Below are 13912 nucleotides of genomic sequence, written 5' to 3' on the forward strand. Positions count from 1 at the left end.
GGCTGTCTCCCCCTCTCTCCGTTTGCCCTGCTGCCTTAGGCTGCGGTGGGAATCACCATGGAGAGGAGGTTGGACGGCGTGGAGGCAGGTGTGGAGGACACCTGAGGGTGGATGTCCGTTCTGGGCCTGTTGACCTCCAGTGCTGCTTGCGGGGAGGCTCTTGGTTTCTGCTCCTCTCTCAAACACCCCAAGGACGGGCACAGATCCATAACCTGACCCTAGACCCAACTCCAGCCGGGCCGGTGCCTGGGGTTCCCTGCCCTTCATCTGCCGTCCTGCGTCTGGCATCCTGAATTGATCACTGGGTTGTCAGGGTGCTCTGTGGAGGGTCCCCACCTCTCCTCCTCTTCTCCATCTGTCCCACAGCCAGGGGCCAGGACTCTGCTGGGACCTGGGTCAGATCCCAGCTGTCAGGGCAGGTGACTTCTTTCTCCCCACACCCTTTCCACTAATGCCGAATTTATTACTTAAAAGTAGGATGAAAACAGGGAGAATAAGAGAAGGAATACAACCTTCATTATCATATCGAGAAAATTATCCATGATTTTCCTAACTAGCAATTTGCCTGCCACGCCGTTCAGAACTGACTAGCCCATTAATTACAGAGATGAAAAATCATCTGGAAAGCGGAAAAGGGAACTGATTCCATGGCTGGCAATGAGGGTACCCATGTTCCCAAGTCACCAGCCACCAACGTGTGTGCTCACATGCAGGTGCTGGCCCTTCTGCTGCCTGGCCACTATCTTCCTCCTCCCTGTGGTGACCTCCCACTGGGGCTCACTGGCCCTGCTGTGCCCATTGTTCTGGCCTGCCCGTCTCCCTCCTTCCTTCCTTCCACAGGGCGCCTGTGTCCGCTGGCCCCCTCTCAGGGGGTCTTGGTACCCCATGACCACCTGCGCTGCTGCCTGCCCTTGAGTCTGGAGACAGGGTTGGGGAGGGAGGGGTCGGGGAATGGTGCACCTGGGCCTGAGCCTGCAGGGAGGAGCTGGAAGGCGGGAGACTGAAGCCAGGCTTCTATTCCCAGCCTGCCCAGGGGAGCCCCTTCTCCTGGGGGGCCCCCGGAGGACCCAGCAGACCGTGGGGGAGGGCCCGCAGGCGCCTGGCTGAGCCGAGTGTTTGTGTCCAGCTGGCTGGCCTCCTGTGGTGGCCTTGCTACCTGCGCAGGGTGCTGTTGCCTGCTTCCAGGTTGCCTGACCCCTGCCCTGCCAGCAGGAGAGCCTGTGGCCCGTGGGTGGGGCGGGCATCTCCCGGGAGCCCCTGGAGCAGGTGCCCTGAGACAAGCAGGAGGAGCAGGATCCCAGGCCATCCCTGCCCAGTGGCCCTGCGACCTGGAGCTCCTGGGCTCTGCCCCCGCCCGCTGCCTGCCTCCCCAGCCAGACGGGTGGCCAAGGACACGGGAGGCTCTGGTTTCTGTGTGGGCTCCTCTCATGCGGATCCCATTTCCAGACGCCAGACACTTCCCCTCCTCCAGCCCCTCCAGGGGAGGACAGGGAGGGGCTCCTGAGTGGGGGTTCCCTGGTGACCCTGGAGGTGCCTGAGGTGTGACCTCCCCAGCTGAAACAAAGTGCCTGCTGTTGGAGGGAGAGGGGGGTCTTTGGAGGAAGGTGGGGGGCTAGGCACCTGACCCTGGAGCACAGTTCTGTCAGATGTCAGTCTGTCTGCATCTGTGTGTACCCATCCAGCGTGTCTGTGTGGCTTGTCAGGCATGCGTGTGGCTGGGTGTCCACCAGGCTCATCCTGTGTTCAGAGGGGTCCCCTGTGCGCTGCTGCTGGAGAGTGGTGTGGAGGGGGTGACTGTCCGTGTGGCTCCCTGGACTCAGCTATCTGCATGCACACGTGGCTCTCTGCAGCTTCTGCACACCTGCAGGTGTGTGCTCAGGTGTGCCAGGACCCTGGAGCAAGGCTGGGCACACCTCTTTGTGCAATCTGCAAACACTTGCCAAGCGCTTTTTCTACCAGGTGCCATTCTGGGGGCACTGTGGGGACAGTGGCCACATCCTGTCCCCACAGAGCTTGCAGTCCAGCAACACATAACCAACTCTGGTCAATCAGGGACTCCTGTCACTGGAGTTGGGGAAAAGGCTGTGTCTCCCCCTGCAGGTCCAGCAGGGGGTGGGACCCCAGATCCTGAGTGCATCCTCCCCATGTCTCAGTCCAGGTGTAGGACTGGATGTAGTGCGTGGTCTTCTTGGTCACCTCCTCTCCCGTGCCCTATGCTGCCTCACTGCTCCTCCACCCATCTAAAAGATTCCACCCCAGGGCCTTTGCATGTGTTCATCCGTCCACCTGCAAGCCTCTTCCTCCTTTGTCCCCTGCCCTTGTCGCCCCTGCAGTAACTTTTACCCCGGGCACCCTGCTGAGAACTGCGGCTGCCCGGCTGGCTTCCCTGAGCTGATGGCTGGCTTTCGCTGTTTCCTGATTTATTGTGTCTGTCTGTTTACTGTCTGTCTCCCTGACTGGGATCCAGGTGCTCCTGGATGTTGCTGCTTGTTTTGCTTTGGGATCCCAGGTGCTCAGAATTTTACCTGGTGCACAGTAGCTGTTCAAGAAGCCTTACCTGGCCAGGCGTGGTGGTGCGCACCTGTATTCCTGGGAGGCTAAAGCAGGACATCAAGTTCAAGGCCAGGCTGGGCCATTTAGGGAAGCCCCGCCTCAGAGATGAAGAGGGGCTGGGTGCGGCTCAGTGGTAGAGCGCTTGCCTGGGCGGGCGGCCCGGGTTCCATCCTAGCACTGCCAGGAGGAAAAGGGGCAAAGAAAAGAAAAAAGAAACCTCACCCATCTGAATGGGGGCCTGAACAGGGCAGACCTGCCCGTGGGCAGAGCCCCCTGCACTGGACTAGACCGCTCTGCCCGCCCACTGGCACACACCTCTTAGGGACCCTGAGGGGTCTCAGCTCGCGGGCTATGAGGCATCTTCGTGGGCAGATGGCTCCCCTGAGTGGCTGTGTGCACCCCAGGATTTAGAGACTGGAGAGGGAACTTGGGGACCTAGGAGCTCCTGGGTCAAGGCCTGAATAGCCCCTCCCCTTTCCTCCTGGGCCACAGACCCCAGCCTCTCCTGGGACCCTCGCCCTAACTGGGACCTACCCAGCCCTAGGGGACTAGCTAAACCAGCCCCCAGCCTTTCCCACTTGAAAACTGGGGGAGAAGCTAGGCTGAAAACACCCCCAGCCAAAACCAGCCAGCGCCCCTCCCTCAGGGGCTAGGAATACCCCCCCCAGTCAGGATGGGCAGGCTGGGGAGCCCAGTATCTCCCTGTGTCCCCAGGGGTGCAGACAGGGAGGGCCCTGTGGCTGGGCCCTCCTGACATGGGCCATCCGGTACTGAAGGGTGCTTAGCAGCACCACAGGTGGCTGCCCCCTGGGGCAGGGGGCTAGGGGTAGAGATGGGCAAACTTGTGTGGCGAGGTGCTGATCTGATCTGCAGATCACTGAGGACTCTCTGGTCCGCCTTGCCTCGGGGCTGCCATGCCCGTTTGTCTTTCTCTTTTCAACACTTTAAAAATGTAAAAGCCATTCCCAGCTCACTGGTGGGACAAGCTGCAGTTGGTGACCCCTGCTGTACCCCTGGTGGTGAAAGGTGGGGCACTGCTGGATTCCCCCTCAACAGAAGGGCAGCTCATTTGGGGAACATTGGTACACGTAGGGTATGGTGAGTCCAGCAGCCTGCCCTGTCGCCTCCCTGCCCTCACCTCCTCCCAGTCTTTCCTTGAGCCCCACCTGGCCATCACACTGTCTTCCGGGCTTTTTCAAACCTGCAAGCACCAGCTAGCCCCAGGGCCTTTGCACTGGCCATGCCCCTGCCTAGACCATTTTCTCTTTCCCTGGTGGATTCTCCACCTTTGCAGGGCTTTGCTGAAGTATCACCTTCTCCTCTAAGGTGGCTTTTCTCCATCACCCTGTTTTAAATCGTGCCCCCCCCCGCTTTATCTTCCTCTACAGCTCTAATGTCCCATGGCACCCCCTGTGTGTGCAAGCACTGTACCACACAGCCAACCCAGCCCTCGCCAAATACTGTTTCTAAACCCTCCAACCAAGCCACGTGGTGAGGGTCACTCCCTTCTCTCTGTGTGGGGACAGAATTCTGAGGAGGGACCCTGGCATGTGGCCCACAGCCTGGAGCACACTGGCCTTGAACCTGGAGTGTGAGGGCGGAGCTGGCCTTCCCTGCCTCCCTCCTCACTGTCCTCCACACTCTGCCCCTTCTCTGCCAGTGTTTGGTGGCATCAGAGGGACCAGTGTCCTGTGGACCCTCTGCCTGGAGCCCAGACTTCTGGAGTTCTGGGCTTGCTGCTAGGGTTGGGGAGGAGCAGGGAGGAGGAGCCAGGCTGTGTGAGAGGAGGAGCCAAGGTCTGTGAGAGGAGGAGCCAAGATCTGTGAGAGGAGGAGCCAGGGTCTGTGAGAGGAGGAGCCAAGATCTGTGAGAGGAGGAGCCAAGGTCTGTGAGAGGAGGAGCCAAGGTCTGTGAGAGGAGGAGCCAGGCTGTGTGAGAGGAGGAGCCAGGGTCTGTGAGAGGAGGAGCCAGGGTCTGTGAGAGGAGGAGCCAGGGTCTGTGAGAGGAGGAGCCAAGATCTGTGAGAGGAGGAGCCAAGGTCTGTGAGAGGAGGAGCCAAGGTCTGTGAGAGGAGGAGCCAGGCTGTGTGAGAGGAGGAGCCAGGGTCTGTGAGAGGAGGAGCCAGGGTCTGTGAGAGGAGGAGCCAGGCTGTGTGAGAGGAGGAGCCAGGCTGTGTGAGAGGAGGAGCCAGGGTCTGTGAGAGGAGGAGCCAGGCTGTGTGAGAGGAGGAGCCAGGCTGTGTGAGAGGAGGAGCCAAGGTCTGTGTGAGAGGAGGAGCCAAGATCTGTGAGAGGAGGAGCCAGGCTATGTGAGAGGAGGAGCCAGGGTCTGTGAGAGGAGGAGCCAAGGTCTGTGAGAGGAGGAGCCAAGCTGTGTGAGAGGAGGAGCCAGGCTATGTGAGAGGAGGAGCCAGGGTCTGTGAGAGGAGGAGCCAGGCTATGTGAGAGGAGGAGCCAGGCTGTGTGAGAGGAGGAGCCAAGGTCTGTGAGAGGAGGAGCCAGGCTGTGTGAGAGGAGGAGCCAGGGTCTGTGAGAGGAGGAGCCAGGCTGTGTGAGAGGAGGAGCCAGGGTCTGTGAGAGGAGGAGCCAGGCTGTGTGAGAGGAGGAGCCAAGGTCTGTGAGAGGAGGAGCCAGGCTGTGTGAGAGGAGGAGCCAAGGTCTGAGAGGAGGAGCCAGGCTATGTGAGAGGAGGAGCCAAGGTCTGTGAGAGGAGGAGCCAGGCTATGTGAGAGGAGGAGCCAGGCTGTGTGAGAGGAGGAGCCAAGGTCTGTGAGAGGAGGAGCCAGGCTGTGTGAGAGGAGGAGCCAGGCTGTGTGAGAGGAGGAGCCAAGGTCTGTGAGAGGAGGAGCCAGGCTGTGTGAGAGGAGGAGCCATGCTGTGTGAGAGGAGGAGCCAAGGTCTGTGAGAGGAGGAGCCAAGGTCTGTGAGAGGAGGAGCCAAGGTCTGTGAGAGGAGGAGCCAGGCTGTGTGAGAGGAGGAGCCATGCTGTGTGAGAGGAGGAGCCAAGGTCTGTGAGAGGAGGAGCCAGGGTCTGTGAGAGGAGGAGCCAGGCTGTGTGAGAGGAGGAGCCAAGGTCTGTGAGAGGAGGAGCCAAGGTCTGTGAGAGGAGGAGCCAGGCTGTGTGAGAGGAGGAGCCAAGGTCTGTGAGAGGAGGAGCCAGGGTCTGTGAGAGGAGGAGCCAGGCTGTGTGAGAGGAGGAGCCAGGGTCTGTGAGAGGAGGAGCCAGGCTGTGTGAGAGGAGGAGCCAGGCTGTGTGAGAGGAGGAGCCAAGGTCTGTGAGAGGAGGAGCCAGGCTGTGTGAGAGGAGGAGCCATGCTGTGTGAGAGGAGGAGCCAGGGTCTGTGAGAGGAGGAGCCAAGGTCTGTGAGAGGAGGAGCCAGGCTGTGTGAGAGGAGGAGCCAAGGTCTGTGAGAGGAGGAGCCAGGGTCTGTGAGAGGAGGAGCCAGGCTGTGTGAGAGGAGGAGCCAGGGTCTGTGAGAGGAGGAGCCAGGCTGTGTGAGAGGAGGAGCCAGGCTGTGTGAGAGGAGGAGCCAAGGTCTGTGAGAGGAGGAGCCAGGGTCTGTGAGAGGAGGAGCCAGGCTGTGTGAGCCAGGGCAGGCTCCCTGGAGGAGGGGCTTCCCCTGCAAGGGAGGGGGCGCCTGAGGTCAGAGAGAAGGCCTGGAGGGGCGGAGAGGGAAGGCCAGGTGTTCAGAGCAGCGTGGACAGAGGTGGCTGGCCTCAGTGTGAGTGTCCCCACACACCTGGGGGCTGCCAAGGCCTACAGAGGGGTCGGGGTCCTGTGTCAGGTCGGGACGTTTAGCTGGCCTCCCTGTGGTTGCAGCCTGGGAGAGCTGGGAGGCCCGAGAGGCCAGGAGCCTGCTGGCAGGGGAGGCCATCCAGGTGAGGACTGGAAGCACGGGCTGTCTGGGGCTGTTGGCTTCAGAGCCAGGCTGGCCCGTGGCTTTGGAGGTCACTTCAGGATTGGTGGATGGGAGGGTGGAGATGGGGGGGAGAGCGGGGGAAAGTTCTAGTTTCTGGCTGACAGCCCAGTGGACTGGAGAAAATGGGTGGATAGGGTGGGGAGCACCCCCGCGCCTGGCACCCCCCCCACGCAGTCTAACCTCCCTCTCTAGCCTGTGAACACAAGTCAGAGCCCCCCTTCTGCTGCTCAGAACTCCCCATGGCTCCCATCTCACTTGGAGCAAAATCCAACACCCTCCCCAAGGCCCGGGGCCCACACAACTGGCCTGAGACCCTTCTGCCCTCCTCACCGCCTTTCCCTCTCCTGGTCACTCCCTCTCCTGGTCACCTCTCCACCTTAGGGCCTTTGCACATGCTGTCCCCTCTGCCTGGGATGTTCCTTCCCCAGGTGAACCTAGCTCCTTGAGACCCCCTGCTAAAATGTCCCTTCCTGGTGAGGCGTCCCCTCGCCACTGTGGCCACCGTTGCACCCACACCCATATCCTTTCCACGCTTCTGGCGTCTTTTCTTCTGTGTACTTGTGGAAACCATCACTGAATGGTCGACTAGCTCTTTGGGTCTGTTTCATTTTCATTCACTAAACAAAGTAATAAGTGCCTACTCCCTACGCAGAGCTGGGCATGCGGTGACAGCCAGACTGATCCACAGTGGGACTTCCCTTTAGTGGCCCTAGCTGGTCGGGAAAGACATGTCACAGCTGAGCCCAAATTGCACTCTGGGGAGCAAAATATGAAGGTCCAGGGTGTCGTGAGAGTGGCTCTGACAGAAGCCAACATGGTGCTGGCGGGCAGAGCCTGTGGAGGGAGACAGGAGTAGGTGCCAAGGCCCTGGAGCTGCAGTGGGAGAGAGAGGGTGGAACAGGCACTCTGGGGAGGAAGGCCATGAGAAGGTGAAGGCAGGTGGTAGAAGAGCAGGGCCTGAGAGGCCATGCTAGGGTGCCAGAGGCAATTGGGAGCCATGGAGGATTGTGGGCAGGGAGGGGTGCAGTTGAGGTTTCGTTTTGCAAAGGCCATTCTGGTTGCAGGGCAGCGGCTGGATGGGGCAGAGGTGGTAGATGGACGGGGGAGATCGGGAGGAGGCAGCCAGGGGAAAAGGATGCTCTGAACAGCTCCCACCCCCTGCAGTCCAGGGCTACTTGATGTCCAGGGTGACATTTTAAAGCTTCTTCACTGAATAGTTACCTATCAAGTTCCTCCTTGTGGCTGGTGCTGTGCTGGGCACTGGGGATGCCGCCGGACCAACATCACCCAGCCCTGCGCGGCACCTGGTGGGGCAGAGGAAATGAGCAAATGCATAAATGCACGTGCACGGTGCCGGTGCCGGTGCCGGTGCCAGTGCCTGGGAGAAAGGAAGAAATGAAGCCCGGGGCGGGGGCGCTGGAGCCGGCCGGGCCTCAAGTAGGGGCCGCGTTAGTAAAGCCCAGGAGCAGAGGGTGGAGCACGCGGGTGTCTGGGGAAGAGGGAGCAGTGGAGGCCCCGCGGTGGGGCTGCTGGGGGTTCCCAGGGTGCAGGCCGCCGGGCTCCCCGGGCTGGGGAGCCCGCAGGGTTCCGAGCAGGGGATGGGCTGTGACTTGTGCTCACTGGCGCCCTCTGGCTGCCATGGAGGGAACGTACTGTGGAGAGAGCGGGGAGCCAGGGGTCCAGAGGGGAGATGATGATGGGGTGGGAGCCGAGAGGGACCCAGGAGCAGTGAGAAGTGAGCAGACTCTGAGGGGGGAGCCCCGGGTCCTGCTTGGGAGGGTATGGATGTGGGCAAGGAGGGAGAGCCCGTGTCTCTGTATCATTCCTGACACCTGGGGGTTCAAGGCTGCCATCTGCTGAGATGGGGCGCGGGGTGGAAGGTGCAGCCGCCATCCTGGCCTCCCTGAGCTACAGGACCCTTCCTGGGGGAAGATCATGTGGCAGGCACTTTCCAGGTACTTGTCCATCATTGCAAGGTGGACTTGTAAGTTCCCGATGGGGAAATGGGCTCAGAGAGGCCAAGCACCTAGTCAGAGGCCACACAGAAGATTCAGACCCAGAGCTCACGACTCCCAGCTGGCCCTGGTGCCTGCCACAGGGCAGCCACTTCCCTGAGTCACGCAGGGCTGCCAAAGGGCTTCCTGGAGGAGGTGGGCTCCAGGTGGCTGGGTCTGGGGAGTGGGCTGGAGGCAGGAGGCAGGTACAGGTGGCTGGTTGCTGCTGGAAGGGGAGGGGGAGGCGGTGAGGGGCCCAGAGCCCCCTTCTCAGTTCCTGCCCCCCCAGACATTCAGACTCCCACCCACTCAAGCACAGGGTTGCCATGGCAACCACAGGCTAGGGCAGGCTCAGGCGCCGCCTCTCCCCCGACAGCTGGCTCTCCTCCTGTCACCCATCCCTTCCATCCCAGGGCACGCAAGGACAGACCCTGCCGCGCCACCTTTGACTTGAGACAGTCGCCGGACTCAGACACAGAACAGGCAGGTGTGTGGCCCATGGGGTGGCGCAAGGGGGACATCCAACCTGGGGGTGGGACACACCTGGGGTCCAGTTCCCAACACAGCGGGAGGGCGCTGAGCCTCATTTCCCCCACTGAGATGGGGTCGCGGCGACCTGAGGTGTGCGATGGGGCAGACACAGGTGTAGGCAACCTGGTCTCATGGCTGCAGAATCCCCAGTGTCACCTGGAGGCACCCAGGTCCCCCGCTCCCCGGGCCTGGCCTGAGCCTGCCGGGGCTCAGGGCCCCTTGCCAGTTGGGTGCCCAGGTATATCTTTTCAACTCTGGAATGTTCTTCCTCTAAAATGGGGGCAGAGGCAGCTACCCTGTGCAGTTGTTAGGAGGGTACGTGACATCAGGCACAAGGGCTCAACAGGCAGGCAGCATCAGCACTGTCCCTGTATCCAGGGACCCTGTCCCCAGGATCAGGCTCTCCAAGCCACAGAAGGCCAGGGCCCTGCCTCTCTCTGCCTCCTGTCCCCTCGTCCCCACAGAGGAGCTGCTAAGGCTGCTGTGACCACAGAAAGCCCTCTCGCAGTGCTGGGGACCAGGGTCCACCGTGGCGGTGTGGGCAGGGTGGGCTCCTTCTAAGGGTGTGGAAGGGAATCTGGTCCCAGCTCTCTCCGGCTGCTGGGGTCCACTGTTGGTCTTCGGCCTCCCTTGGCTTCTAGAGGAATCACCGCGGTCTCTGCCCCATGGTCACGGGGCCTGCTCTCTGTGTGCCTGGGTGTCCAGGGTCCCCTTCATGAAGACATGGTCCCGTTGGGTCAGCCCCTGCAGCAGTGACTTCACTTTAACTTGATCCCTCTAGACTCGCTCTCCACATATGGTCACATTCCGAGACACTGGGGTGAGGCATCAACCTGTTTTCCCGGGGGACACAGTTCAACCCGTTACACCCCCGACACCCCAAGGCCTAGGGATGGTCAGGCCCAGACCTCCCAGAGGGTGTGGCCGCCTCGTCCGGCCTTGCCATGCTGCCTCGGGGGCCCCAGGGTGCAGGTTGAACCCCCCGGGATGAGGTGGGCATGGCCACTGGTAAACACTGCGGCCCCCACTTCGGCCCCCAGAACTGGGCTGGTCCCTCGGGTGCCCAGTGCTTCCTGGGGGGGCGCTCTGGGAGTGGCTTCAGCAGTGGCTCCCGGGGCACAGGCAGGTACCCACCCCAGCAGCCCCCCATGCAGCACCTAGTCTGGAGGACCTATGGTGTGTCCTAGGGCCTGGGGGACAACAGTCAGGGAAACTGAGTCACAGCCTCTGGTGCTTCCATCCTTCTGAGGGTAGGTGGCAGTGACCGCAGCCAGTGGCGGACAGTGTTAGGGGGGCTGCGCTGTGTCCCCTCCACGCCCAGGAGATGAAGCCTGGTTCCCAGGTGACGGTGACAGGTTGGGTCCTCAAGGCTTTTGGGAGGTCGGGAAGGTTAAATGAGGCCGTGGGGTGGGGCCCGCCTGGAGGACTGTGTCCCCGGAGAGGCGGGAAGGCAGAGGCCACGCGAGGACAGGAGAGGGCGGCTGTCTGCGCCGGGAGGAGCCTCGACAGAAACCGAATTTGTCAGCACCTTGAGCTTGGATTTCTGGCCTCCAGAGCTGTGAGAAAGGAAATTCTGTTGTTGAAGTTGCCCAATCTGCGCTCCAGTTGGTGACGGCGGGGACGGTTCCAGGACCCCCGCGACGCCCGCTCTCCCAGCACTCCACAGAGCAGCGCAGCCTTGCGGAGAACCCGCGCTGGCGGTCCCGGTGGCCTCTGATGGCTTGGTACACCTGACCACGGAAGTGCCCACCTGGGGCTCAGACAGTGGGCGGAAGGAGCCCGCGCGTCGGGGCCAGCAGCCGGGTCGAGGGGTCGTTCAACACGAGGACTCAGCGCACCTACCGTCCTTGGTCACTGCCGCGAAGCTGACTGATAGGTGGTGACTGTGATAAGGGACGCTGGGGCCCTGTGTCACAGGTGGGGTGCTGAGCGACTCCCGTGTAGGAGCTCATCCTGTCCCCAGGCTGCCCAAGACCCGGTGGACAGTGACTGCCGAGCGTTGAGATGGTGGTGGACACTCACGTCCTTGTCTCTAAGTAGGGCATGTCTGAGGCAGGACCAAGGGACACAGAGATGGCAGCACAGGGAGGCTGGAGCAGAGGGGCAGAGAGCGGGGATCACGGGGCTCTGACGTGCTGCCATCACCTAGAAGACCCCGCCAAGCTGAGGCAGGAAGATGGCAGATTCAGGACCAGCCCCAGCAACATAGCAAGACCCTGCCTCGAAATGAAAAATAGGAAGGGCTGGATTGGGGCTCCCGGGCTGAGCGCCCCCCTCCCCCGCCCTTCAGTCCCCCTCCTGTGGGGGGGAGGGGCCTCTGGAGGTGAGGCCGCAGGACCCCAGCTGCTGACCCTGCTCAGCCGCAGCCCGGAATCTGACCCAGCAGAACTCAGAAGGAGCAGGTGGAATGGCGGCCACTGGCTGGTGGGGTGGGCAGGGCAACCCGTGTCCCTTAGACGCGCCGACTTGGTTTGAGGGTCAGCAGTGGAACACTTGCCTGCCATGTGCAAGGCCTGGCTCCATCCCTGGCGCCAAAAATGCAATGAACCAACCAAGGGTCCGACTCACCTGGCACCGCGGCACCTGCCTGCTGCCCCAGTTACGCGGGAGGCTGAGATGGGAGGATGGCTTGAGCCCAGGAGTTGAAGGCCACCTGGGCAACAGAGCGAGAGACCCTGTTAGAAATAATAGACTTTCACACAATGAGTCAGTTCTGGGGCTGGGGACATAGCTCGGTTGGTGGAGGGCTTGCCTCGCCTGCACAAGGCCCTGGGTTCCACCCCTAGCACCACACACACACACACACACACACACACACACACACAATCTAAACGAGTAAGTTCTGGAGACGAATACGCAGCGTGGTGACTGTCCTTAATAATGACGTATCGTATCCTTGAAATTTGCTGAGGATTCACGAGTCCCTCCCGTGGGCTCGCACAGAGTGGTGAGGAGGGGCTGGATCCGGGGGTGGCTTGATCTCAGAAATCCCGCACAGTGTGCACGTCTATCAACATCATGCCGTACACCCGAAACCTACGGATTTTCCTTATTTGCCTGTCACATCTCAGGAAAGCTACGAGGGGAAAAGGAGGCCCTCTGGAGTCGACCGAGGGCCGTCGGCCATGAACAGGTAGACCCGCATGTCCATCACACAGTGGAATACTATTCAGCCATAAAAGAAATGAAGTTTTGGAAAGTATGAAGCTGAGGGAAAGAGGCCAACCCAGAGGGCCCCAGAGTGTATGATCCCATTGATACGAAGTGTCCAGGCAAGTCCAGGGAGACAGGCGCAGGTCGGTGTCACCAGCGGCTGAGGCAGGGGAAGGGAGCGCTTGGGGGCAGAGCTCGGCCCTGGGGTGGTGGGATGCCTTGGAACTGGGTAGAGGTGACGGCCGAGAACCAAGGCCAGTGTCATTAATGCCGCTGGGTCGTTCACTTGAAAGAGGTGAAAATGTCTGTAAATGTCACCGAGGGTGCGCTGAGGAGCGGTCTAGGGCTGGCGGTGCCACTCGGGCAGAGCGCGCGCTTAGCCTGTGGGAGACCCTGGTTCCCGCCCAGCGCTCCCTGCAAAGTAGTTTAAATGGTTAAAATTATAGATATTTATATTCTAAATGAAAGGGCCCCTCGGGCTGCCAGGGAGCCTGGAATTTGGAGGCAGGAGGGCAGCTGGGAAGCCGTCGGGGCCCTGACCAGAGGGGTAGTTGGCGAGGACAGGTGGATGGGTGGATGGACGCTGGGGGTTCTGGGGTGTAGACCTGGACTAATTCAGGGCTGAGAGAGGAGTCCACGTTTGGACCCCTAGACCAGGGCCCGTGGGGCTGGGGCACGTGGACGGATCCCCCAGGGCTGCACCCAAGATGCCCTGAGACCCAGATGGAGGCACAGACGTGGGGGGCGGTGGGCTGCTCCAGAGCACAGGAGGCTGGGGGGGGGGCGTGGGGACCCCGTGGGGGCTCTGCGTTCTGGGTGCAGTCAGGGAGGAGGAGAGGAGCCACCCCAGATGCCACCCTCTGATGGGCCCGATGCCAGCCCCGTGTTTGTGTAAACTGCTGGACGCACCAGAGCCCTGTAGATCAGCCACATGGGGGAACCAGCCCCAAGCCAGGGTCACCTCCTCCTGCCTCAGACACCTCGTGCAGCCGGAAAGAAAGAGCCAGGCCGGAGAGCACCCCTCAGCCCGGGCCAGGCCCCTCCTGGGACCAGACCACGGCCAGGGGTGGGGGAAGTTCAGGGACCTGCCCCGGGCACCATGCTCTAGAGTGACCTGCAAGTGCTCGGCTGGAAATGTCAAGGGGAGATTCCTGGGGTGGGGTGCAGAGGGACGGGACGGGCAGAGAGCACCGTGGAGAGATGGCGGGGGTCTTCAGGGAGACCGTGGTCCGAGCTCATACGTGAAAGGTGATTTGGGGCAGTGGGGAGCTGAGTTACAACAGGGGAGGGGACTGTGTGGTTGGGAGGCTGGAGCAGGTCACTCTGCGGGGGTGACCTTGGAGTTGAGCTCTGAATGATGATCAGAAGCCGCTGCTCATGTGCAGGGATCCTGGGGGAGCATCCAGGCCGAGGGAAGAGCTGAAAGACTCAGGTTCTGGAAGGTTCCAAGAGCAAGAGGGAAGAGGAAGCAGGGATTAGCAAGCCAGTGGTGCCAGCTCACTTGCAGCCTCGAGTGCCCTGGGGAAGGTTAGCGCTCGGATCTACGTCACCACGTGATCCCCCGCGCCGAGTGGCAGTGGGTGTGGGGCAGGCAGGGAGATCAAGAGCTGGACGGGGACAGGATCCAGGTCCAGGAGGATGGTGCCCTAGTCCTGGGTGGTGGTGCTGGGGGGCCGGAAGTGGACAGTGGGCCAGAGGCTTTGGAGGCAGAGCCCACAGGACATGCGGGTGGAATTGGTAAGGGAGACGACAGAGGGTGAGG

The sequence above is a fragment of the Urocitellus parryii genome, chromosome 3 (assembly GCF_045843805.1).
Source record: "Urocitellus parryii isolate mUroPar1 chromosome 3, mUroPar1.hap1, whole genome shotgun sequence".
Taxonomy (NCBI): domain Eukaryota; kingdom Metazoa; phylum Chordata; class Mammalia; order Rodentia; family Sciuridae; genus Urocitellus; species Urocitellus parryii.